This window comes from Eschrichtius robustus, chromosome 12, assembly GCF_028021215.1.
Source record: "Eschrichtius robustus isolate mEscRob2 chromosome 12, mEscRob2.pri, whole genome shotgun sequence".
Lineage (NCBI taxonomy): Eukaryota > Metazoa > Chordata > Mammalia > Artiodactyla > Eschrichtiidae > Eschrichtius > Eschrichtius robustus.
Window position 1 is genome coordinate 82,426,132 of NC_090835.1, and position 27,688 is coordinate 82,453,819.

Sequence of the window (27,688 nt, forward strand, 5' to 3'; positions counted from 1 at the left end):
AATCAAAAGCATTTTATTTCGGACTCCAGCATACTCATTTTTGCATTCTGTTCTTCTTTGTGATTACTCCCTCACCCGCTCCCAGCTTCTAGGTTTTCTGGGTTTATAACTGGAACCTCTCCTACCATCACCCTTCATTCACCTCTCCCTGTCATGACCACGCCCCACTTTCCCTAAGATGACCTGACTTTTTGTTCCGTGCAATCATACACGTTCTAGATCACATCCCCCTAGGAGCCTTCTCCAAGGCATTGACCTCTCTGGAAAAGATTATGTGCTACTCTTGTTATGAATCTTATTAATAATAGTTTACATTTATATACTATCTACCTCTTTCTATGGTACTAATAACTAATAAGTGTTAATGCACTGTCTTTCTCAGAGGTATTTGTCTTTTAATAGGAAGTCATAACTTCATGAAAATTAATTGCATTATAGTGGTGTTTCGTACGTAGTGGGTGAAATATTTTTTTTAACCAAGGAGCTTCCAGTGTCTCTCAAATTTTGGCACTCATTGGTCTTCTCCTGATCCCTTTGTTAGTGGCATTTAGTATTTTTCAGGTACCCATGTGGTCAGATCATCATTTCCCGAGAGTAGAAAATCCTTGGACTAGATCCCAAAGAGGATTTTTTATTGCTTTGTTAGCTTCCTGTTACTATCATGAGAATTATCACAAATTAATAGCCTAAAATGGCACAAATTTATTATCTTACAGTTATATACGTCAGAAGTTCAACATGGTTGTCACTGGGCTTAAACCAAAGTGTCAGCAGGTCTGCGTTCCTTTCTGCAAACTCTAGAGGAGAATCCATTCACTTGCATTTTTCAGCTGCTAGAGGCCACCCACCTTCCTTGGCTTATGGCCCCCTTCCTCTGTTTCAAAGCCAGCCATGCTGCATATCTATGACCTTTCCTCCATAGTTTCATCAGCCTCTGAAGACAGACAGAAAAGCTTCTCAGTTCTTTAAGGACTCATGGGATTATACTGGGCCAATCCAGATAATCTCTGGCATCTCATCTCAATGTCTGTATCCTTAATCACATTTGCATATGTGATTACCTTTTCCATGTAAAGTACCATATTCACAGGTTCTGGGGATTAGGACACTTTTGGGAACCATTGTTCTGCCTCCCATACTCATTATACTGATAAAATATTTCAGAAGGAGAATACCATCTTAAAAAGAAAGTTAGAAGATGGTAAGCACAATGAATTGCTTTTCCTTTTTTTAGTTTATTTATATCCTCTCTCTGGTGCATTGATATTCCATGGACTATTTCACTAGAGTCTGATTTTAAAGAATGCTTTGTGGCTCAGATATTTTCCATTCCACGGATGTACATATTTCTAATGGATCATATATATGCACCCTCTCAACACACACACATACACACACACACACACACACACGCTCACACCCCTATGCAGCCTGAGAATCCTTCTCAACCCAGCATTCCAGGCAGCCACTTCCCATGGGTCAAAGTAGTCCTTGAAATGTATTTAGACTAAAGCAGAGTAGTGGAACCGTTGGCACTGTACAAGTCAGTGCTAGGACTTTAGCATGGTCGTAAGGTGCTCATAAGAGTAGGATCTCAGGCTCTCAGTAAAATATCGAAGAACTTGTTGATACCTTTTTGCTTTATCCCTTCCCTGTGGACCCCTCATTACGTATACGATTGCCTTGCAGCCTAAATGTGGATGATCTAAAGATTTGACATCTTCTAAAGGTTTCTAGGTTCTAGGTTAATGATGAATCTGGCTGCAGCAGCTCTTGGTAATGTCTTTCTCCTTGGGGTCCTTGCTATGGTCACCTCTAGTCAAGGCTATTCTTGAGAACTGGGACAAATGGAGGACAAATAGAAAATACATATTCTAAGGCCTCCCTAAATTTTTGGGGGGCAAAATCTCTACTTAGGAAAGAGTAAAAGCCAATGCAAAAGGATAGATCTTGGCCTGAATATATCTTAGAGTTTTGACCAGGTTACAACGAGGCTCAGTCAAAGACTTCCTCAGACTTGGTGACCTGCTAAGAAAACCCATTTTCTAACTGTTACCTGATGAAACCTGGGAGGGCAAATTTATTGCTGACCTCAGGGCTAACCACATGGCAGAGAATTACTGGTCTATTGGAAGGTCTAACCTCTGAGTCATACTTAGCATCAAGCCTTATAAACAGGGGTTAATTCCTTGTATAGGATAATGCAGTGACTTGTAGACCAAGATAAGGAGGTGGAAGATTCACATGGTGTCTGTCAACGGACAGACTCTCTGAGAGATTGGGAGCCAGCCTCTGTATGAGGTGGTACTCCCAGGATGGCTTCCGGGCTTGTTCCACCTCTAGTGTATTTCAGTGAATTTATATCACTAATTTCTCTAACTCTTGCTCTGCCTCTGTGTCTTTGGGCACTTCCAATGCTAGTCTTAGCTGGATATGGGAAATTGAATTATGTGCAAGTATGAAAATGCAAATGAGAGTCATGGATATTTCTGGGCCTTTTGCTTCTGGCTCAGACCTACAAATGGGAAAAGATGGGGATGTAAGCAAACTGACTAGAATGTTCTGGTTTCCAATGCAGCTTCAGTCATGTTAGTACTGATGAATCAGTGTGTACTATATTACCTCATCCTATAGCTACTGCCTTTTCCTCTCAAATATTTCTAGCTTTGTTGAATCTCATTTGAAATATACCCTGAAAATATGATTCAAATGCTAAAACTTGCAAACCCATCACTGCCCATTTGAGGAGAGAGATTAGATTAAATCAACATCAGAGCAAGTTCTCTCCAGCTACTTTATCCTCATGGGGCATCTCCTTATCATAAAAAAGATTTATAGTTATGCTTCTCTTCCTATTATATAATATATGAAACATGAATATGATGTGTAAATCATATATAACACGAATTTACAAACCATGTATACCATAAGCATGTACATGTATAAGGCACAGAATATGTATGTGTATTTAAAATCTGTCACACACCCATCCAGCACATGTATGCATGTACACACATCCATGATGCAAGCACATGCACACATGTAAAATGGCACGTAACATGCATGTGTATAATGTGTATATGGATGCATTATAAGGCATGTGCACATGGTATGCAATGTATGCCTATATGTAGCATGTTTATGTGAGTATGTGAGAATATAACATATATAACATAAAGAATATTTATACCATAGCGTGTAATATCTACCTATATAGCACATATATCTAGAACATATAAGATAGGTACCTATACTATATGTTTTATTATATGTAAATATGTAATACATAAAGCAGAGGATATGTTTCAGAACATATACCTGAAACACACAAACATAATAATTTATAAAATATATGTATAATACCTGTATAAATATGCTCTTCTTTCTATCCTAAATTGAAGATTCATATATATATAAAATATGACTTTACATGTAATTTAAATATTTAATAAAATGCCCTTTTATAAAGGAGAAACAGAAAGCAGTGGTTAATAAAATAACATGTATTTCAATTTGGAAAATCTTGGGCATGAATATACTAGAAGTCATGATGATGAATTTGTTTTTTTTTTACCCACTTAAAATGGCTAACTCTGGATTAAGAGCTGTGAAAAAGATCAGAAGCCACTCCAGTCAAGCTGAACAGGAAAGTGAAAGAACAGAGGTGGACTAGACTAAAAACTAGCGTTAAGCTACATAATAACAGACTGGATTTGTTAGCACATGATAAGAGGAAGAGGAACATCACCCTAACTGATGTAAGAATAACATGCCAAGCGCATCACCAGATCTTTGGATACATGAGAATCCAGTGGGATACGGTAAACATCGTAAAGTATGTAGGATAACTCTTCACTGTGTCAGACTGTCCACATATTGCAGGATATTTACAACCCTGGATCTCATCCACTAAGTTCCAATAGCACACCCAATCTTTGGTGCAACCAAAATCACCCCTGCAAATTCCAAAGCACGCTCAGGGGTTGGATCTCTCTCAAGAGCCACTCCTATAGGGAATGGATTAAATACTGCTTTTATCCAGAACTTCACTCTCCAATTAGTGAACGTGAATGAGCACTATTGTCCTCTTTAAAACGTGTTTCTTTGAAATTCATAATTCTTTCCTGTCCACATTGAAAGCAATTTTATACGTTTCCGTATGTCGAGGTTTCTTTAGCTTTCATCCATACGTGTAATAATATAGATGGGCCTGAAACATTGGGCTCATTTGGTCCACTCAGGGCAGTCTAAAAATCTATGAGCAGTACAACACGTTTGCCCTATCATCCGTGAGATGGCTTGAGCAATAATACTGCAGCCACACTCGTATATATATGAATTTTTAAAAGCAGCCTCAGTAATTAACATTCTTGTAGTATTCAGTCTCATTACTAATGCGGTTCACCATGGCCTGGTAAACATTTGTACATGAGGAAATTACATTAAAAATATATGAAGGGATTAAGGGGAAAAATTAACCAAAGCGTAATCCATAATCTCAAGGATGTCAGGAAGGACCAATCTTTTAGCCTTGCTTGGTGATTTTGGGGTGAAAGTCAGAGAATAATGGTGTATGAGTAAAAGACCTTTTCTTAAGGACTCATTTGCTCTCTCTAAAGATCATGGACCAGATGTTACCAAAACCTCCAGAAATGGGGTTTGGGATGACCGTCCTGATGCAAAGCATCCTTACAATAACTCTGGCTAAATGACAGAAAGAGTGACTAAAAATTCGTGACTGGCATTTCTGTATCCGCCCTGGGGGACAAGTTACATTTAAATGCCTCAAGGTCATAGAGAAGCTATAGGCATGATTTGCATTTTGTTCCGAACAAAATCTTAAGTACTCACAGTGTCATATGCCAAAAGAAGAAAACTCGGGGTCAGCACCACTGCTCATGGATTATCTTCCGTGACAATGGATGGGGAGATGCTTGTTCTCTATTTGACAGTGATTCTTTCACAGTAACGGCAAGCATTTATCCAGCACTTAGGACATGCCAGACAATCTTCTAGGTACTTCACCTATGCGAACCCGTCACCTCTGCAAACCTGTTTAATCTTCACAGCAATCTTCTGTGGTACTATTATTATTTCCAAGTTTTATATAAGGAACCGAAGTACAGGGAGGCTGTGTAACTTGCCCAAGGTCACACATTAATGAATGATAGAGCTGATCTGAATCTACATAGCCTGGTTCCAGAGTGGTCTCTTTGAACCCATATGCCCTGCTGACTCTTTAACTCGTTCTTTCCTCTCCTTGAAATGCATCTGCTGTGTTTTAAGAATTAAAGAGAAAAAAACTGGTGATTGCCCAATCTGGTTTTGATGCCTGACTGTAAAAAAATAACGGTAAGACTTGACAAGGATCTATCCCTAACTTTCTCAATAAGCTTGATATATTTTTTCTTTTTAAGATCATCTGATCGCCCATCCTGTGAAATGCCTACCTTGCATAGGGCAGAGAAACTCATTCCAATGCTTTCCAGGAAAACTAAGGCTAACTGGGCAATATCTTTGTGCTAAAGGCTACAGAAAATATATTCGTCTGGTCACCAGATCAGCAATTCTGTTTGCATCAAGTATCATCCTACCTATTGTTCTGGCTCCCAAAGATGTTGGAAACCTCAAGCCCAGCTCCCTACCTCCATCTTCTCTTTTTGTGCCCCATGCACCCACCCCGTTCCCCCTTGACCAGCATTCACTTGGGGGCAGATTTCAGAAGAGATTTTCCAAAAGGCGGGGCGAGTTTGACACTCTGGGCCTTTCCTCGCTCCACCCAGCTCCCCACCCCCCGCTCCTCCTCCTGCTTCCCTCCTGATGGAACACAACGCACCCCTCATCTCTTTATTGTGTGCTCTCCCCTTTCATTACTGCTGAAGGCTCTGAATGGGCCTCTTGTGTGAAAGGAGAGACAGTGGTCCTCATTTAATGCGATTATTTACAATAGGAAAGAGGGCTTTAAAAAGAGAAAGCAGGAGCGACAGTTCTAGCGAGAGGCCTGACTGTGGAGCCATTCTTCTCTTAGGACTCTGGCACCCTCCGCACCTTTTCCTGGCCCGTGGCCGAGCTCCCCTCCGCTGGAGAGGGCCCTTGAGCTGGGTTACAGTTTCCATCTGACGCCGCAGCGGCGGGCTCAGTGATGGGACTTGTTTCCGCAGCGAGTGCGCTGGTACATGAACAGTTCTGTCTTCTTTGATCAAGGGAGACCAGGGCATCCTGTCCCATGGCTAGTGTTTTCAGATGATTAGTCTTTTCCTGGGCACACCCTCCTGGAGAACAGAACACTAGCTCTAGAGGAGGAGCCGAGCCCAGCTGCCTTGGCAGAGGGTGATAGAAGTGGAAGATGAGGTAGCCTAGACTCAGGACGCGCCTTGGACCAGGCTGCACTCTTGTGAGAATTGGGAAACCCTGGCCCCTGTGGGCCAGTGGATTAGGAGAAGTTGCCTTCTCTCACTGGACCTAGCCCCCCAGTCCCACGGTGGGGCTCACACTGCACAGATGCAAGACTTCTTGGGGCAGCTTGAGTAGATGACGACACCTCCATCAGCCATCTGTCTCCAGCCGACCTTCGTGGCAGTGTGATGCATGGGCAGGGAGCAGGGCATCCACAACCAGACTGCAGTGGGAGTTTGGATCTTGGGTTTACCATTTGTTAGCCATGCAGCTCTGTTGTCTTGGGCAGGATATTTTGTTTTTCATTAGTCTATTTTTAAAATTATTTTATTTTATTTTTCAGTGGAGTATAGTTGATTTACAATGTTGTGTTCGTTTCAGGTGTATAGCAAAGTGATTTAGTTATAGAATATATATATTCTTCTTCAGATTCTTTTCCATTATCATTTACCACTAGATATTGAATATAGTTCCCTGTGCTATACAGTAGGTCCCTGTTTTTAAATCTATTTTATATATGGTAGTGTGTATCTGTTAATCCCAAACTCCTAATTTATCCCTCCCTCCCTTGGGCAAGACCTTTAAATGCTCCATGTCTTGGTTTCTTATCTGTGAAATTGTATGGCAGTAGAAGCATCTAATCAGAGGTCATTCTTAAGATGAGGTGAGAAAATTCATAGAAAGCATGTAAAACAGTCCGCAGTGCAAAGAAAGTTCTCCCTAAATGTTGCCTGTTACTATGTATGAATAGCAGAGTGCTAAGGTACCCTAGACCTTAGCAAAAACGGGACGTGCCTAGCACTGTCTCGAGAATTGCTAGCCTCATCCCTTCTGTAGATTGTTCTTTGACCCTAAGAATTCTCCCCATTGTTGAGTAAACAACTATAATGATAATAATGCCTGACTTTTATTGTGCCTTTATCATATTTCAGGTCCTGGGTTTAGTACTTTGTGTATACGATATCATTTAGTCATCCCAACATCTTTCTAAAATCGGTTCCTCTTTTAACCCCATTTTTTAGATGAAGAGCCTTATACTCACAGAAGCTAAGCAACTTGTCCAAAGTCTAAAAGACAGCTAGAATTCAGGTGGCAATGGGGAAAACCCCTTACTCCAAGACCCCACTACTCTCTCCACTACTGAAATCTGCTTCAATCTGAAAAATTCATTGCTCGATCTTTTTTTTTTTCCCCCTCTTTTCATGTCCTAAAATCACATATATTTTCCTGTCCCTGCTCCTTCCTGGAAGCAGAGCTCATGACATTATGAGACTTGAAAGGCTGTACAAGCTGTTTTGTACAATTGCCTTATTTACAAGTGAAATGGAAGTGGTAAACTTATAAATGAAAACATCCTGCCCACAAGGGCATGAGTTAAAAATAAAGCATAACGTATTGCCCACCCCCCGACATGGGGCAAGTGAGTGGAGGACAAAGGGATCAATCACATCCACTCAAAAGCCAGCCAGGCTGGTGAAGATGGGGTGGGTTCTGGGGGTTGTTCCTGTGTTCTCAGAATCAAAGTGTTACAGCTCCCATCAGTTTTGTCTGTTTTGAAGTCTGGTTCTGTCCTGTGTACTGGCTAGTTTTGCATTCATTATTATTATTATTATTATTTTTAATGTAGATGCCTTTGCTAATAGGCTAATTTTTTTCCTCATTCCTGTCCTGGACTATTGTTTCATTTGTCTCCTCATTTTATTTATTCAATTTTCTTCAAATTGCACCGTTTGTTACTTGGCCTCAGGGAGCACTGGCTATTAAAACTACACTAATAATTTTAATTGACTTAAAATGATGTCAGAACAGCACAGCTGCTAAGAAATACAGGGCCTCCAAATAGGTGCTGCAGCAGGAAGAAGGCATTAAACAAAGCAAGTTGCCGAAGGCTCTGAACCCCCAAATTCAGTAGAGTGCTACCAAAGAAGAGATAGTCTCATCAGAAAGCCCATGCAGCCCCATTAGAATGCAACTTCTACTCCAGCACACAGTATAGCAGAAACTTTAAGTTTCCAGAACAAATCCCTGGGGGCAGGGGCAGGCCACGAGGTGTTATTATTCACTGTATAAAAGTTCTCGTCATTGAATAGGCCATCAGCATATTTAAAATTTGATTGAAAGAACTGTTCATATACAATTACTCAAGCATGTATCTTTGTCATAGCATGAGAAGCATCATCTGTACCTCTGATCAACCCTATTCTAATGTCAGATCTCACAAATAGCTTTTAAACAGAAAAAAAAAAAAAAAAAAAGCAAAGGTGGTTGGATGACATCTATTTCAGAAAAGTAGCTGAAACATAGGTACCTGAGAAGTAAGGGAAAAGATAATTGCCTTTCAAATGATATTGGGTGGGTTTCATAGCCTCAGTTTTCTCTTTCAAAATATGAGAGCACTAATGCCTGCTTCAGCTAACTGTGTGCGTAGAAAGAGATGATGCCTGAGAAATCACTTTGACAGTCACAACAAGACATGAAATAGTTGTGAGGATTTCCAAGGCTTTGGGGAAAGCCCCATAATGATTTAGTGTCAGCTCCTGGAAAGTGGAGTCCAGTGGAGTCATCACAACACGCAGGAGATTGTAGCCACAAGATGATGGCAGCCATTTACTCTGCCTGAAGATCGGGCCAGAGGAAAGTATAGTCACACAACATATTAGAAATCTTAGAGATTATTAAATCTAACTCCTTTATTTCACAGTAGAAAAAAAACTGGGATCCAGAGAAAAGTAGTTACTTGCTGAAGGTCACCATTAAATTATAGACAGGGGCAATACTAGAACTCACATCTCTCGGTGATTCATCATGTGGTTTTCCCCTGCGATATCACTCTCACATTTAGAAATAGTGTAACAGTCCCACTCCCCAGCACTACCCACCCCCAGTTTAATTTTAGTCAGGATTTACTATCTGACCTCCTTTGGAAGGAGTTGTACATCCATGTGCAGAGCCATGTGAATGAAGTATTAATTATTTCATTCAAAATACTCGCACAATTGCATATTAGTCCAGTAAATAAAAGGTACCTAATCAAAAGTTATCATGTGCTTCCCAATAGATATCTGATATCAAAGAACTGCCATTCCTTGGGATTTAGGTTTTAGTCCTGACTGCTACTGTCTTCCAGTCTTAGCCATGGTGGAAAAGACCCCCCTTCTCCTTTCTAATACTCTGTAGTACATATAGTGTACCTCTATTGGATCATATATTATCTCCATCAGGACAGCAGCTAGAGTTATCAATTATTATGTCTCTAGGAATCAACACCATGCCTGTATACCTAACAGGTATCAAATAAAAATTTGAGGAACAAAAGAAAAATAAATGAATGAACAGACTCAGGAGCTCTAGCCTACTGAGCTGGGATTGAGGTGGGATAGAAGCCTTGGGAAGGTCATGGTCAGACAGAAATCTGGATCAGACTAAATCACTGGCTAGGCTGGGCTGAGGCTGGGGGATTGATCACACTTGGCAGAATGGCAAGAAGGACTGGGGAGGCACAGTGAAGCATCAGCAAATACAGACATTGAGAAAAGTCTTCTCCTGAAGGATGAGTACAAGAGATTTCATTGGCTATTCTCCCTACTTTCAGTGTGTGTGAAATTTGCCCTAATAAAACACTTGAAAAAGAGTTTATGTGGTGTTTTTTTTAGCAACTAGGCTTACAAAAAGAGTTTTAGAGCTGGAACAGCAAAATCTGCTGAACTGGGGGGTTGGATCAATGCTGTGGCAGCACCAGGGAGAGCTCCCAACAGCTGTTGGTGCTTCTCTAGAAGCTGGCCACGGGGACGCAGTGGTATCTGGAGGAGCCGCTGAGGTCTCCCCCATAGGCTCTTGTGCCTGTGAATGCAGTCTTCATTGGCGCTCAGAGGCTCAGGCTTGTTAGGTCAGTTCTGCTCCTCCGTTCCAGGACTTCAGACTCATCTTTCATCCCCTGGAGCTTTGTAACCATCAGTATGACAGCCATAGAAACTCTGGGCAAGCTAGGGGCTCAAGGGTGAAGTTTGGTTTCTCCTGAATTGGTCTTTCCTGCAGGACCTTCTTCATTAGAGTCTTCCCCACTGGGGCCCTTCCCAGCATCTCAAGAACTGAGCTCTTGGTTAGAGCCTTGATAAGAGCTGGCTGCCGCTCCGTGACTTTGGGAAGGTGACTCTACCTCTGGGATCTCCATCTCATTATTTTAAAAATAAAGCATTTGAACCTGATCCGACATTTCAAATTCAGACACAGCTAATCAATCTTACTATTCTTCATTGCTGAGCACAGATTTGATTTGAAAAAAAATCTCCTCAATGCAGTGTGACAGTTGGTAATATCTGGCAACTCCATCACATAATTTCTGAATTTCTTTTAAATGAACATGGTAAAATACTAACTGCCCAAGTTCTGGCTTCTTATATTTTTCAGGTTGGCCTCTGGTCCGAGATCAGGTGACTAAAATTAGACAATCTTCTCAGTATAAGAACTGATAACACCATGGTTTCTTACATCCAAAATTGAATCCATGACATACGGTTTCTCAAAATTATCTACCTGTTCGTATGTTCAGTAAATGAATATGGCATAACTCCTCTGTGCATTGTATTCTCCCATTTGCTAGATACATAAAAAGCTGAATTAGACAAACGCCTTGTCCCCTGGGAGTTTTCAATCTATCAGAGGAAATGAAGGAAGTTATATGAATACTTAGAGAATGAGGCAGGATGTGATACATGAAAAAATTGAAGCACAGATTAAATGTTTGGGAGTTTAGGGAAAAAATATTTCTCATGGGTGTCAAGCATGAAAAAAAATGGACACAAAGAAATCTATTAGAAGCTCTTCCGGTTTGGCTAAGATCTGGCTTTCGCAAATGACGACCAAGAGTCCACCATTAGTCAAGGAGAGTGATTTGATGGTCTACACCAAGCTTGGATATGTACTACTGACTTTCCTCCTGTTTCCCATAAACTAAAAGGGACAAAGCTATGTGAATGACCTATTGTGCAAGGTTACTTGCTACAGCTTGAATTTTATGTGAGTTGGCATTAGATTACAAAGGAAGCCATAACAATGAGATGCAGTGAAATGTGGTACATTTGTCCTGGCCTCTAATAGACACGCACTGTTGGAAGGGGTGGGCCTTTGGAAGCAGGGTGGGGGGGGGGCAGTGACTGAGTATTTGTGCTCTTTCTGGAAATGAAAGGATTAGGGCCAGATTCAGTCTGATACTTTTGTAGCACGCATGAAAACTTCTATCACTATAGTATTCAATAAACTTGACCCTAGCTTCATCCCTTCAGTGGAGACACATACATGCAGAGAAATGAGATGTATTTCTTAATCAGCCACTTACAACTTGTAAGAAATCTTGAACCAGAAAGCACAATCCTTGATTTTCCAAGCTACCACAAAGTCATGATTTCTACCATTAAATAGTTTCCATTAACTTTCTGTGCAGCCGCCATCCCCCCGCCCACCATCGCCCACAGCTGACCCAAATCTTTCAAACGTTGCAGAAAACCTTGGCCTATGATTATTGATCAGTCCACTTTGTAAAATACCTGGTAATCTTCACAAGCGTCACAAGCAATGTGCCAGAGCTAAGTCTGTTGTTTTGACTTGCACTGTCTTAACCGCCTAGAAAGTTTTAGTTACAGGGGTGTTTCAAAGGGGCCCAGCAAAGCGCTATTAACAGGGTGATGGATGGTTGTGCTGAGCTGAAGGTCGCTTAGGTGCAGTTTCAAGTTGCTCTCTGTGTGCAGTGAACTAAGTCCGACTTAACTCTCTAGCAGACTGCTTCTGTTTTCATTTTCTTTAAAAAAAAAAAGTGGAAAAGCGCCATGTTAGCAATGTTTTTGAAAGTATTATGTATATAATTGCTCAAAATGTAATATCAATCCGTTCCCTTTAAAGTAAAACTTTTCTTGCCAATAACATCTCCATATATTGGAGATGGATATCACACTCAATTTTTATATGCCTATGAAAGACATTCGCCCAAAATAGACACAAAAATATAATTCCATAAATGCAGAGGTATCTAAATAGATACAAAAAGAGAAGAGCATTTACACTTATAAAAGTACATGGATAGATAGCATCTTTTGTCAGAGATAATGAAGAATTCTATATAATGCACCTGGTGCCTGCTTTCTGCACCTGCAACCCACAGACTGAGCCAGAAAAATGCAAATGAACACAAGGAGGAGTAATGGGTGTGGCAGAAAAAGAGTGTAAAAAATGCCTGATTTCATGCCTGCCCTCTAAGTAACTCTAGTTTCAATTTCTTTTCTTAACATATTTGACAATGCTGACATTTCTGGAAAAGCACATATAATTGGGCCTGAACTAATAAAATTAGTGTGTATAAAAGGAAGAGGCCAGTGTATTCTTAGCCTCCTGACATTTTCTACCACAGTCCCCATTCCCTATTGCTTTCTTCTTTTCACTTTGTTGCAATTTAGTTTTATCCAATTCAATAAATATTTACTGAGTGTGTATTATGTGCCAGGCACTGGACTTGACAATAATATTCTAGAAATTTATAAGATGATGTCCATGCCTCCAAAAAAATTCATAGCTGGGTGAAGAGACAGCGTTTACCTTACTGTACTATACTTAATAACATAAGACCTAATCCCGAAAAGGTTGGAAAATGGGAGGTGGGGATGGTGTTTAGGGTAAGTATTTCCAAATGAGCATATATATGAAACAGGGGTTCAGGGGTGAAAGGTACTTAGCTGGAGGAATAAGGGAGGAAAAAAGAATTCCAGAAAGGTGCAAAGTAGGGATAGAGCTAAATTTCTAAGAGAAGTATATGTAATCCACTGAGGCTGTAATGTAGATTTTAAGGCAACAGTCATCAAATAATGAACAGGGAGACAAATATGGGATCCAAAATATGAATAGAAAAAATAATTTTAAAAAAGATAGTGAATGCTACCTTTCCTGTCATCTCTCTTTAAGACCTCCATCTTTAGTTTTCTAAAGACTATATTGGATTAGATAAAGAAAAAGACAGAAAAATATTTTGTTTCATTTTGTATTGTTTTGTCTTGGGTATGGTAACAGAAACAAAGAAAGCCACAGGCCATTAGAGAGCCCCTTGCAAAGTGTGACAGCAATAGGGGTCCACAAACCAACATATTAGAGCTGTAAAGGTAAGAGGCCAGACTCTTCCTTCTAGATTACATCTCATATGGATAGTCATAGGTCAAATTGACAGTTGAATGAATTATACATAAGGCTCACATCATTTTTAAGGATATTTAGATCATTTCTAATTATAACCAATTAAGAAAACTTGGGCATGGTCCACCTTTATTCATCTATTCAAATATGTGCTGAGCATCCCACTGTGTCAGACGTTGTTCTCAGATTGGGGGATGTGAACACGAATAAGACAGGTAAGGTGCCTGCTCTGATGGATCTGATAGTCAGATGGTGGGAGACTGCTACCTAAAACTAAACAGACAGATGAACAAGGTTGTATCAGATGGTGGTGACATGATAATGGGTGAGTGGAACACAGTAGCGATCAGTTAAAGAGGGTGGTCAAGGTATGTCCTCTCTGAAGAGATGTTTGCACAGAAACTTGAACCAAGTGAAGGAACGAGATGTACGAAGATCTGGGAGCCAAGTTTACGAGGAATAGGCAGTAGAAGTTGACAAGGCTATAATGTGGGAATGATTGCTTCGATTGTTGGGAGAAATACAAGAAAGTCATCATGGCTAGAGCAAAAGGAGCATGGGAAAAAGTGGGAGGGAATGAGGTCAGAGAAGTTGGAATGAAGCAAACCATATAGGCTTCGTGGGCCATGGTAAGAAATGTGAATTTTATTCTCAGTACAATGGCACCATTGGTTAGTTCTGAGTGGAGAGGTGACATGATATCATTTGTATGTTCCCTTTGTGATCAATATGTGTGGCCACATCGACATGCATAGAATCCACACCCATCATTTGGGATCTACAGACTATATTTAGCATGTTCAGGATAGAAACAATGCTTCTGTCACTTCCTTTTCTTTTAATTCTACTATCAATTTCCTTTCTTTCAATGATGACTACTATCAATTCCTTTTCACATGCTGTTCCATGTCAAGGGAATGAGCCCTATTTTCCCTCCCCTGGAATTTAGGCTGCACTTAGTCACTTGCTTGACCAATATAGTGTGGCAGAAGTAACGATTTGGGACTTCAGATGCTAGGTCCTTAGATTCCTTAGTTTTCACCTGGATTTCTTGGAATATTCCCAGCCACCACACAGTGTGAAAGCTAAGCTACATGGAGGAATCATGTGTAGGGCACCCCAGGTGACAGATCCAGGTGACCTCCCAGCCCACAGCTAACTCAACTGCCAGGCATGAGAGAGTCATCGCAGATTTCCAGTCTAGTCCAGACTTGAGATGACTGTAGTCCCAGCCACAACATATGATTGTAATTTCATGAGAATCCCCAAGCAAAAACCTCCCACGTGAGCACACTCAATTTATAAAACTGTGGGAGATAACCAGTTGTCGTTTTTAAGCCACTAAGTTTGGGATGTTTTACAATGCAGCATTAGTTGAGCAAAACAGTCTCTTTTGCCAAAACTTTCACTCTCTATTCCAACCATTCTGTTGATGCCAAATCTGGTCCATTAAGTATCACTGATCCCTCACTCTCTGTTTTGTTTTGTTGTTTGCTTTGCTTTTTCCTGAATTTCAGATTTGTTTCTTATTTATTGTTTTGTTTTTGTTTTCATTTTGCAAAACAGAAGCAGGTGCAGTTCCCTCACATACACTTGGCTCAAATTCAAGAATACATCAGCCATACAGTTCTGGATGTTCCGGAGCTGAGCTCAATGATCTCTCCTAAGAGCCTGATCAAGCATTATCTTCCACGGCTCTTTCTGCTAATGCTTCCCCTCTTGTTCTTTTTGCAGTTTCAGGCATCTTTATTCCAGTATTTTATTGTTATTGTTAATCGAGCAAGTGAGTTTCATCTTATCAGCAGGCAGTTCAGCTGGTGACTGCTTTCTTAGGTCAACGTGATTCTGTAGATATGTATATTACATCCAGGTTAGTTAGATATTCATGACTATAAAACATAGGACAGTTCATTGATTAATTGGTCATCAAAGAGTGAGAGCTCTTCCTCTTAACATGCCAAGATGACCCAAGTCTGATTAACTCATTTGTTATGCACATATTAACTTTAGCAGTAGTGTATACCTAATATTAGCACATTACTTACTGCTTAAGTATCTGGTAACAAAAACTGTGGTTTTTAAAATCTTATTCTGTGAACAAGTCAATGAGTTTATAGATAAGCATGGCTATGAATGTAGCTCTTTCCACATATATAAACACGAATAAAGGCAGGATTATGTAGAACAGAACAAAAATAAAATAAGACTCTTGACTTCATATAACATTAAGATTTTTTTGGATAAAGGGGGGACAAATACAGTTGATATCCTGTGGAACCTTCCTGCCCATCAATTCTGGGAGGTAAAAGGCTGAAGCCAGTCTTAAACTATGGAAACCATTATTGACTTGGAGTTTCAATGACTTAGTTTAAGTAAACAATTAGCGCCAGTAGTCTGTTGGCTCAGCAATGAATATGGAAGTCAGTCCTAATAAATTATTTTCTATGATCTTTCTAATCTTACACAAAGTAACTCTTCATTGTCTAACTAGGTTTTTTTAAAAAGGCTCTAAATAGCTATCAATTAGCTTTCTATTTCCTGTTATAAAATGTGAACATTATGATAGACTTGAGTCAGCCACGGACTCAAGGGGGAAAATCACTCCTTTACATGGGGCATAAATGTAGCCTTTATATATTACTAATCATAACTACAATGGGACTAATCATATTCTGATACCAAGTTGAAATGAGGAATTAGAAGAGTTCTTTTCATTTTAAGTCTTTGGAAATCTGGATACAACCCAGACATTACCCAGAGGATGTCCTCTTTGAAGGCTTGGTTTTAGCAGAACGGATTCTGTGGAAGGGGCTTTCTGTGCTTGGTTGCACCCTGGTGTTGTTTCACATGTTGCTCTTGGAAATATTGAAGTTACTTTTGAATTATTTTTCCTAATGATGAAAAACAGCTGAAATTAATGAACGTTGTGAATTTAAATAGCATCACACCATTAGTCACAAATATCTCAATAGTAAAGAAGCATATAACCATTAACATTTAAAATGATCAACAAGCTGCTCAAGCTACATTTTGTTTACTGGACAAATTTATCAATTTGAGGTCGGCTTCTATTATGTGCCTTGTCCATCCATTTCATTTGGCTGCAAGATACTCCAACATACTTTGTTTTGAATAACTGCTACTTTTTACAAAGTGATCTGTTTGGGAAGGAGGTGGCCAGAGGGAGAAGTGAGAAAATGGAGTTAACCTAATTACAGTATAATATTTTTCTCTTTAGTAATTTATATAGGATGTCTTGAAATGTCTGTTTTTGTAAGTATAATGTCTCTAAATATAAGGAAAATGTAGGCTTTTCCTTTATCAGGCTAAAGTAAATGAGAATGCTAATTGATTTCAAGTGAAATTATTTGGGTTAATTCTCATTTTTTGATGTTTGAAGGAACAGTATTCCTATTCACATGTAAAATGGTACAAATCTGATATTGGTTAAGATTATTTTGGTCAGACCATCTAAGTTTTATGAACAAGTTTTATGGGTCTTAGGGGCCTTCACAGGAAACACAGAGACTAATGTCTTCCTGAGGCTTTGACCCATGGGAGTTGCTCTGTCTGCAGTTCCCTTCCGGCATTTGACACATCCATACTCCACTGTCAGCATCAGCTCAGAAGTTACTTCCTCCATGAAGCCTTTCCTGATACGTTGAGATTTTCTACTACTGGGATCCCAGAGTCCCTGTAACATATCTCTAATTTTGTGCTCATCTGATATGATTTACATGTCTTTCTCCAACGCCATCTCCTTCTCTGACCAAAAAAGAATAAAATTTTGACTATGTCTTCCCCCCGTGTGGAGATCAGATCTTATTCTTCATTATAATACATGGATTTAGCACCTAGTATCTGGCCTGTGTAGACAAAAATACTGGCTGGTAAAAAGCCAAATGGCTGTTCTTAAATGGAAGCCATTTCAGAAGAAGCAGGGTTCTCTTCCAAACATTACAGTTATGCTGAGAAAATATTGAAGTTTCTTGGCTTTCAAACGAATCATTGATTTGGTTTTCTTTTCTGTAGTGGTTAACTTTGGTCCGCAAGATTAAGAGGTTTGAGTGCCCCATGAGAGAGGCATGAGAGTTTCCTAAAATGATAAGAATCATTCTTCCCTAAAGTTGAGGAAACAGAACAGACCCAAACGGGTAACAGTACTTCTAGTTCTTTGATTACAGATGCATATAATCTTACAAAATTATTTAAAATGTGGAATGTTTTACCTAGTGTGTTGCAGGTTGACTGAGATACTTGTTTAAAATGCAGAATCTGATTTATCAGGTCTTGGGTGGAGCTCAGCTACCTGCATTTTAAACAACTGTTCAGCTAATTCTGCTGCCTATAGACTTGGGCTTTGAAGAGACACTGCCAAAGATGCTGAACTCACTTCCTTTGGAAGCAGTTTTCACATATGTTTCTATGGAAGTTTGTGTGATTTTCTTTCCTCTCCTCCACTTAGAATATAACATCATCAGGACAAATGCCTGGCCTTTTATTATACTTTCCTATTAACTCCATTGCACTGAATTCGGTGCTCTGCCCTCATGGTACATCAGGACAGGCATGGAAGAGACCTCATGTCTGCTCTCAGTTTATAGGAGGCTGGGAAAAGGGGCGAAATCTCCGGTGGCTACCGGGCCATAGAAGACTTCACTTTTCTCAAGTGCTGTGTGAATATTTCTAGTTTTTAGTATCTGCTCATACCTACAGGGCACATAAAAGCAAGTCCTTGGGAGTCAACAGACATTTGTGCCTGTCTTCCCCAGATGCCCCTACCTCAGTCAGCTCCTGGGGCTGTTGGACCCATATCAATCCACGGGCATCTGACCATCACTGCCCTGCTTACAGGCTGTCCGTGGCTCTACCTGCCTCTAGGAATGAGTCTACATCCTGAACCAGACTTACAGACTCCTCATAAGCTGCCTCCTCTCTTCCTTTCCAGCCACATCTATATCATCTACCTCAGACGCATGACTCTCTAGCTGATGGGACTTCTCGGAGTTTCCCTAATAATAGGTTCTTTCATAGTTTCCGAGTTCATGTCACCTCCTGCCTAGAAGGCTGTCACAACTTTGACTTTCTGTGAATGCCTACTCAGTCTTCAGTTATCACCTCCAATGGGAAGCTGAGAGTGACAAAGCCAACTAGCCTTATATGTTTAATTTCTCTATTGGCATTTAATTTCATTTCATTGTTTTAACATTTAATCATTTAACAACCCGATGGGGCAGTTTCCCACTTTACAGTTGAGAAAGCAGAGGTACTGGGAGGTGAGGTAACTTGCCCAAATTCACACAACTAGTAACTGGAAGAGTTAGGGTTCAAACTGATAGATCCCATCTCTAGCTCCATGCTCTTAGCCTTACACCTTGACTAGCTGGCCTTTTACCTGTGCACCTTCTTCACTAGAACACAGGAGCCATGTCTTAGTTTTCCCTGGATTCTACTTTCCGAGCAAACTGCCTCATCCACAGTAGATGTTCAATGAACGTGTAATTGGATAAGTCTGTCACTGGATCATATGCCTTTGCCTTGCCAAGGATTACAGGAGCAGCGGAAGCCACAGAAAAGACCAAATCGAACCAACCAGAGCCCATTAAGACCACCCAATTATAAACTATAGGGGCTACCTAGAGACTTTGATTTCTACATTAACAGAAAAGTTACTAATAAAATGCAACATTGATTGCTTTGCATCTGATTTCTAGAGACAGAACTGTGAGTCAGGGGTGATTTAATCTTTCAGCCTCCTGTAGCTATTTCTGGATTTCTTTGTGGCGAGGGACATTAGAGTCACCTCATGTGGTGTGGGGCAGTGATGGGCTGAGTGATCAAAGTGCCGATGGTGTTTTGTGCTCAGAGGCCTCTGACTATCTCTCCTTCCTGTCAGTGTTCCCAGATAGCACAGGCCAGCTCAACTGGAGAACAATTAGGTCTTCTGAACTTTCAGCCTAATCTCAAAGGTGTCTTGTTAGTTGTTCCAGTGCCTGACAAATTTCAACCTTCCCTATGCACCAGCTCTTATGCTTTTGGGTTGGATAGACCTAGGTTTAAATGGCAGATTTACTGTTTACCACAAATGACTTTGGATAATACATCTGGCTGCTCTAAGCCATGGTTTCCTCCTCTCTAAAATGGGATTAATAAGAGTATTCACCTAATAGTGTCATTATGAGGATAATGTATATCAAGCATTACTGTATAAGGTCACATATCTAATTAAGCTGGATCCAGAAAACAAATTCAGGTCGTCTGATCCCAGAGTTGGAATTCATAGCCATTAGCTTCTCAACAATATTCTCAACACGCTCAGTTATCTCCCTTCCTTAATTCTTCTACCCATTCAATCTCTGTCCTTTCACTGCTGAAATTCATGAAAATAGAGTCTATCCTCACTGCTTTACATCGTGAACCATTTTTTCCTCTCACCATCTGATGGACTCTGCCTTCTGTCACCACCACTCCATAGCCATTATGCTCTAGGTGGTGAATCACGACAGTTGATTATGTTGATCAGGAACTACTCAGCGAATATGCAATGTTCAGACTTCATTTAAATTTATCTCTTGCTCATCTAACAGTGCTGAGTGGTTTGGGGTCAGCAAGGTGGCTCCGCTCCATGCATTCATCTAGAAACCCAAGCTGATGGGGGCTTTCTTTGATCACTCAGGGCTTCCACTGGGGGTATCTTCCTTTGGTCAGCCAAGAGAAAAGAGCAGGGTGGAGCCAGGGAAGGGTTCTGTGGACCAGTGGTGCATCACCTTCACTCCACATTCCATTGCTAGAACATCTAGAATAGTCATGAGGCCAGAGAGGAGAGGACGATATGAACTTTGCTGAGCAGCCAGAAACTCTTTGCCACACCCATTGAAGGAAGTCAAGACTATTATTAACTTTAAATTTCTCCAACATCAGGGCAGTGTACCTTTCCAATCCTTTCTTGAACCATTTCTGTACTTGCCCACCATACTGTCTCTATCAGACTGGCCATTCTATCTAAATGCTCAAGATCACTTTCTTTCACACCAAAACCCTTGATGGCAAAGTACAGTATTACCTCTTTCACTAAGCCTTTTCTTATCTTCCCCTCTCAGAAGGAGAAGGACAAGGTAGACAGCAAGCTTTTTCTACTTTAGATCATCTCAGGTCAAATCATAGAAGGTTAGCACAGGAAGAGGTCCCCAGCAATGCTTAGCCCAAAGTTTTCTTTGTATGAAAGAAGCTAAGACCTAGAGAGAGAAAGGGATTGCCTAGGGACAAGCCATGAGTAGAAACCAAGTCTGTTAGATTCCATTCCTGTCTCTATCCTCATGTTATCTCCTGGTGGTATTGGGCCAGCCCTATGGGGTAGTTTTATTCATATATATTTTTCAAACTTTTCCCAATTAACCCCCAAAGAATATTAAAAACAGTAAACTGTTAGGACTTTAAAAATAATGCCAATAAAAATCTTCTTTATATAGACTGACAGATTAAAAACATTTTTCCCAGTTCTGCTTCATGATCTTGTAAATTTTGAAAATCTCTTAGTTTTTCCTAGTGATGCCTCAAATTTCAGTGAGAATGAATCAATCTCTATCTGTCTATCTATATATATCTTAGCTCTTGGCAATTAAGTCTCATGATAATTGTTTTTGTGCATTAGTCATAATCACTTTTTAAGCAGCAAAGCCTATTACTGTTACAGAGTGAGTTTCAGATGCCCTGCAGTTTGATTAATTTTGGGTAATGCAGCTGTGTGGGGTAAGAAGATTTTACAACGCCTATAAAATGTTGCCTCATGACATGCTCAGCAGTGAATCTGCGGCACCATAGAGCAATTTCAGTGCTTTTCATTAAATACCCGATACCATTTACATTGTACAGTTTTTAAGCAAGAACCATCCTCCAAGATCAGGAGGGTCTGTTAATTGCAAGGCATTTGGGAATCCTGGAGGAGGTAGAAGGGTCTAGATATTTTTTCTGGGAACGAATGTAAAAACAACAAGCCAAACAAACAGAAAACACTACACGCGAAGGAATTGTATTCGATCCATGTTGCTTTTAGCGGGTTCTCTCATCTTCCCACAACAAAAGATGAGATCTGACTTGCAGCAAATAGTGTGCCCGAAAACACAGTTTCCCATGAAAACAAATCAAGAAGAGAACAAGAAAACCATAGTGAATGGTATACATTTCTTCTTGTTATTTGAAATCATCTCTCTTAGCTTCAGCTACCTTTGGTATTGTTATTGTTATTACAGGTAAGAGAGCAGATATAATAATTAAATCCATCAATGATTCATTCAAACAAGTCATACATACTTATTTAGCCCCAATACATGCCAGGCAAATGCATAGAAGCTCAAGATAAAAGATGGCTGTGAGAAAATAGGATGAATTTTTTTTAATGGTTTCTGCCCCCCGAGAGATCGCAGTGTTAACAGTTTGAAGCTCTGACTTCTCACCCAAAGCTGAGGCCCACCTGATCATCTTTCACTTGGATGTTATAACACCTCCTTAAACTCAACCCATTCAAATTTAAATTTATCATTCTTGTCTAAATCAGTTTTTATCCTTGACTAAAGAAAACTACTGTATCTTATAACAGCAAAGCACCACGCAAGTGTTCGCTTTTCACTAGAATTTTTCCCTACAGTGGTAATTACCGATCTAAGACACACAAATAATAAGATTTTGGATCCATCATCCTTGCAGTCCCCAAGTTCAGTCAAATAGCACAGCCTAGGCTCATCTTTTCTGGAAGGCTGGCCTCACCTCTCAAGGTCTTGCTACCTTCAGACTGTCTCCCCTTCTAATCCACTCACTATTCGTCACTGTGTTGTCCCTGTTTCTCAAGCACTGTGGTATCATCCCAACTAGCTCACACACTCTTGGAATTCACAGCCTGCATGTTAAGCCTCTTTTCTCACCTGTGACGATGACTGGGCCTAAGCGTGGATCTGAAACACGAGTTCAAACCCAGGCCCTGATGCTAACCAACTGTGCAACCCAGTAAAATCCGAACAGCTTTCAAACTGGAGTTTCTTCTTCTGTGATGTGAATAAGAGAATAAGGCCCAACTCACAGAGTTGTATTGAGAGCTAAAGAGAAAGTAGACTCTACTCAAAAGTAATTTATAAATCTAGAGCCCACACAAATTTAAATTCTTAGTATTATTTGCCATAGTTTCAGCTCAGCACAATAAATATTAGGAGATTAATTGATTCATTGATGTTAAGTGAGTCTCCTAAATGTACTAAGATCATGGAACATTTAGTACCAATTGTTTGCTTATACATTTTGAGGATAAACCTACGAAACCAGTCCTTTTGCTTTCCGAACAGTATGTTCCCTGGGCAGAAACATAAGATCCACACCATCCTTAATCCCAGTGCACCTCTCCTCACGTGTTCCACAGCAGGAAAACTTGTCCACCACATCTGTCTTCTCTCTCTCAGTGCATCTTCTCTCTCCAGACACTGGACTCTGTCAGTAAAATAAGCTGCCCGTCAAGGAAAAGAGCAAAGTGATAGGACAAGGAGCCAAGACCTCAACATGAATGCCATGGATCACTCTTTCCAATCATATTATTCGTGCTGTATTTGTAAAGACATGAGAGAGACAATATTGAACATCAAAGAATGACAGAGCCTTATATAAAGCTACTTTTAAAAATAGGTGATGGTGATGATGATGATGGTGATGGTCATGGAGGAGGTGTTTACTGTGGCATCTAGATGGGAGAAGATTTTTATTTTTGACAAGGGTTTGCCCTGAGCTTCTCATAATATAGGAGAGGCAGATAGGTCACCCATAAATGTTTGGCTTACTCCAAAGGCCAACCTGATCCACAGGTGCAGATAGTTTTAATTTGGCCATTGCCGGTCAACTTAACTTTTTTTTTTTTTTTTTTTCTTAAAGACGAGGCAATAAACTAAGGTTTTTATTGTGAATGTTGAGCAATTCTCATGATTGGAGTGTTCTTCAAGACTCACCTAACTGAATGGCTTCAAAACCTTAGCTGATGCACTTCTTTTTTCAAGTTCTGAAGGTGCCAGCCAAAGTGTTTACATTTATTGTGAGTAATTTTTATTTAATCTTTTTAAGAAGTAGACCAGTCTTGTAACATAGTGATTTAGCTTTATTAAAGATAATTAAAAGGGATAAGCCTCCTTCTGCCCAAATGATCTATGTAAACCAATAAAAGTCACTTTGGAGCTGGATAATTATCTGGATAATTATCTCAACCCTTTTAACTCTGCTGTTCCGGGCTTAGAGTAGGCGTTCCGTGGAAACTTGTTGATTGATTTGCTTTTGACTATGAAGACTTGACCCAATAATTCTTTTTTTTTTCCCATGTTTAAATAGAAGTCTTCTTTTACTTTTAATTGTGGTATATTTGACAAAAGTTTTATATATTTAAGGTATACAATTTGATGATTTGATATACATACACATTGTGAAATAATCACCACAATCAAGCTAATTAACATGTTAATCACCTCAGATAGTTGCTATTTGTGTGTGTGTGTGTGCGTGTGTGTGTGTGTGTGTGTGTGAGATCTACCCTCTTAGGCAATTTCAAGTACACAAAAAAGTACTCTTCGCTATAGTCAGATTGTTGTACGTTGGATCTCTAGAACTTAATCATTTTGTAAAACTGACACTTTGTATCCCTTGACCAATATTTCTCCCTCACCCCCTCCCCCCAGATCCTGGTAACCACCCTTCCACACTCTGCTTCTATGAGTCTGACTATTTTAGAATCCCACACGTGTCAGATCATGCAATATTTATATTTCTGTGTCTGGCTTATTTCACTTAGCATAATGCCCTCCAGGTTCATTCACGTTGTTGTAAATGGCAGGATTTATTTCTTTTTTTAAGGCTGAATACTATTCCATTCTATATATATATATATATATATATATAATCTAACCCCAAAATTCTAATAATTCAGAAAGTCAGATGCCTTGATCACTCAAGACAAATATACTTTTTTACTTTTGCTTATGTTAGAATCATAAAAAACCCTGTAGAGAGTAAAAATTTCTCTAGTTTACCCACCCCAAAATGATGTATAAAGACACCATACTGGCTTTGGTAATAATTTCTGTTGTCTTATATGCCAGTGGATCAAAAGTTCCCTCTTCTATCTATTCCCAAACCAGACTTAATAATCTTAAGTTGGTATATTCTCGGGTTGATACATATAAATTCTGACTTTTTCCCCATTGAAAAATATAAAGAGAAATGAGTTTTCAACTTTCACTTACGTGCTAGAGACAGTAACCTAGAAGTTCATGATGACTCCTAATGCTTTGGTTCTTAAGGATGTAAAGAAGAGATGGTATCTACTTTGAATTAAATTTGAGATGTAAGGTTAGGAGCTCTCTCCCTATTTCTAATGGTACGTGAGGTGAATCCCTTAGAGTATCCAGTCTGTACATTAGACTTTAACTCCCTTCAAAGATGGTAGCAACTGATGTGAAAATTTAGTTTCCACAAAAAAAAACTTGTTAGGAATAATCGTATCTTATTTTTCAATGGAATTTTTGAGGCATCATTTATATACAATAAGGCTCACGGGTTTTAATTGTTCAACTTGATGAGTATTGACAATTGATATACAACATTTTCATTCGCCTAGGAAGTTCCCTGTGTCCTTTTCAGGCAATTCTTAACATTTCAGGGACAAGCATATTTTAATTTGTATTACCACAGGGTATTTTGCCTGCTCCTGTACTCCATATAAATGGAATCCTACAGTATGGATACTTTACTTCTGCATTAAAATTTACAAAGCACTTTTACTTTCACTCCTTTCATTAGATCCTTGGAGTGAGATAAAGGTCCCAAGGTAAAAATTTTTATAGATGGGACACTAAAGCTCAGACTCGCTTAATGTCACCCAGTAAAAGGCTTTCAAGGCAGAATTGAAGCTCAGTGTTCTGATTTTGGGTTCGGGACTCCTGTTGAATTCTAGTGGAATCTGGAAAGATATTTGGACTTGTCTTCATCATAGCAACAGCAGTGATAATAAAAATAAGTACCTGAGTCTGAATGCCAGCATTGCCATTCTTGATATGTGTGATTTTCAGTGAGTTATTTGATTCATTTCAGACTCAGTTACTTTATAAAGTAAGGATGGTAATAGCCTCATTCCTGGATCTGACACTCTGGTTTGTACTCCAAGACTCATATTTCTTCATGATTTCTGTTGGAGGTCCTATAAAACCTCAATACCAACAGGCAGAGTCAGAAACTAACTGTTGGGCTGTTACAACACTTGGTTTAAGTCTTTCTGATCACATTTTATTTCCATTTTTCTCTCTCTGCTAAATCATGAGCTCCTTGAAAATGGGGTCCAGTTCTTCCTCACCACCATTTCTCAAGTGCTTAGCACACCATCTGGCCCAGAAGTGATGCACGCTCTGAACTTGTTACAAGTAGCCAGAAATAAAGACAGGCAAAGCTCCTTTGGAGAAAAAATTGGCCTCCAACTTTTATATCACCACTCAGACTTGTCTGATTGGGTCTTACTAGATCTGATAAGAGGGTATGAAAAATATGATGAGATTATTTTCATGGTTATGCTAAAAATGTTAAATCATACCATAAATCTCCAAGTCATCAAACCAATGTAGGAGAAGAGAGCCCACCTACCTGTTACAGTTAGATGCCTGTACGGGCTAGGGAAGGACCACTTTGCCTACTGCCCCCCTCCTCATCTGGCCACCTCCTAATTCCCTAGTGCTGCCTTGTGCCAGCCACCTATACCTAACTGCAGTGCTGCGGTGGTATTAAGGGAAACAATAATGCCTGCTAACGCTGTCAACACCTTGGCAATATCTGCCTTTCTTCAATTACTTTTGTTTACAAATTACTCCTAATTTTGTTCTTAAAAGCTAGTTAAGAACAAATGCTGCTAGGATTGATGGGAAGCTAACTGCATGATTAAGTAATTACGTTTTTAAAGCTTGCCTTACACTAGGACTAATGATATGTCACCCAGTAGCAGAAATTCCAGATAATGAATGCGAAATGTTTCTATGTACTTAGTTGCTTTTAAATCTCCCTTCACGCCAGAGCTGGTGCTATGCATGGGGTAGTGGGAGGAAGAAAAGGAGTGACAGCTCGGCCTCCCCAGCCTTTGTGTAGAAACACACACTCCCACCCAGGGCTCTTTTCTGCCCTCACGATGCTTTATTTTTTGTAAAGCTGGCGCTTTATTTCCGTGTAGGGCTGATTGTTCGGTTGGTTCACTGGTGAAAATGCTGCATCGTTTTGTTGAATAAAGAGCCGAATGAAGTTAGCTAGCAGGGGACTGTCCTTTCCCTGCAGGGCCCAGATTGAGAGTGGATCTTTTGAGTATATAATAGAACAGAATTCAAGTCAGAGCTGAAGGGGCTCTGCCTCTCCTCCTCCAACTGGGGACTTTCATGGGTGAGGATTGGTGGAGTGGGTGTTGGGTGAGCAGGGTCCAAGGGATGGGAGGAAGGAGAAATGAGGTCCCTTCATCTTTACACTTGGGGATTCTTGGTCATTCTTAGGGGTTCATGGCTTCTGGACTCCTGACAAGCATCAGTTCTCTTCTTTGGGCTGCAATCCTGCAGTTAAAGTCAGAACTCATTTTGTGGTGACGGGTAACGTTTCCTCAATGAATACATAGGTTCTCCAATAGTCCAGCCATTTTCTTTTCTAGATAAGGACAGTGGGAAAAAATGTTATATGTGTATGTGTGTATAATATATCAATGTTTTAATCTATTTTGTATATCATTGTGTCAACTATATATGCATATGCATTCATATATAATTTATATTTATGCATTATTTAATATATGTCTTTATATAGTGATATAGAACACATGCATATAAAAAGCATAGCACAGTAAACATTCAATCTGTTGCTATACTTATATGTATAATAGTTATAGTAACAAGTTACTCTAATGCATGTCTATATATCACACATAAACACATTGGTGTAAAATAGCTATGTATGTACACTATACCCATATAGACACATATGGACATATTGCATATCTACACACATATTCTCAAAAATATATAATTCAACAACAATGTTAGAAAGTGCTTCAGTTAATGGGGGTGCTCTAGTGTGATAA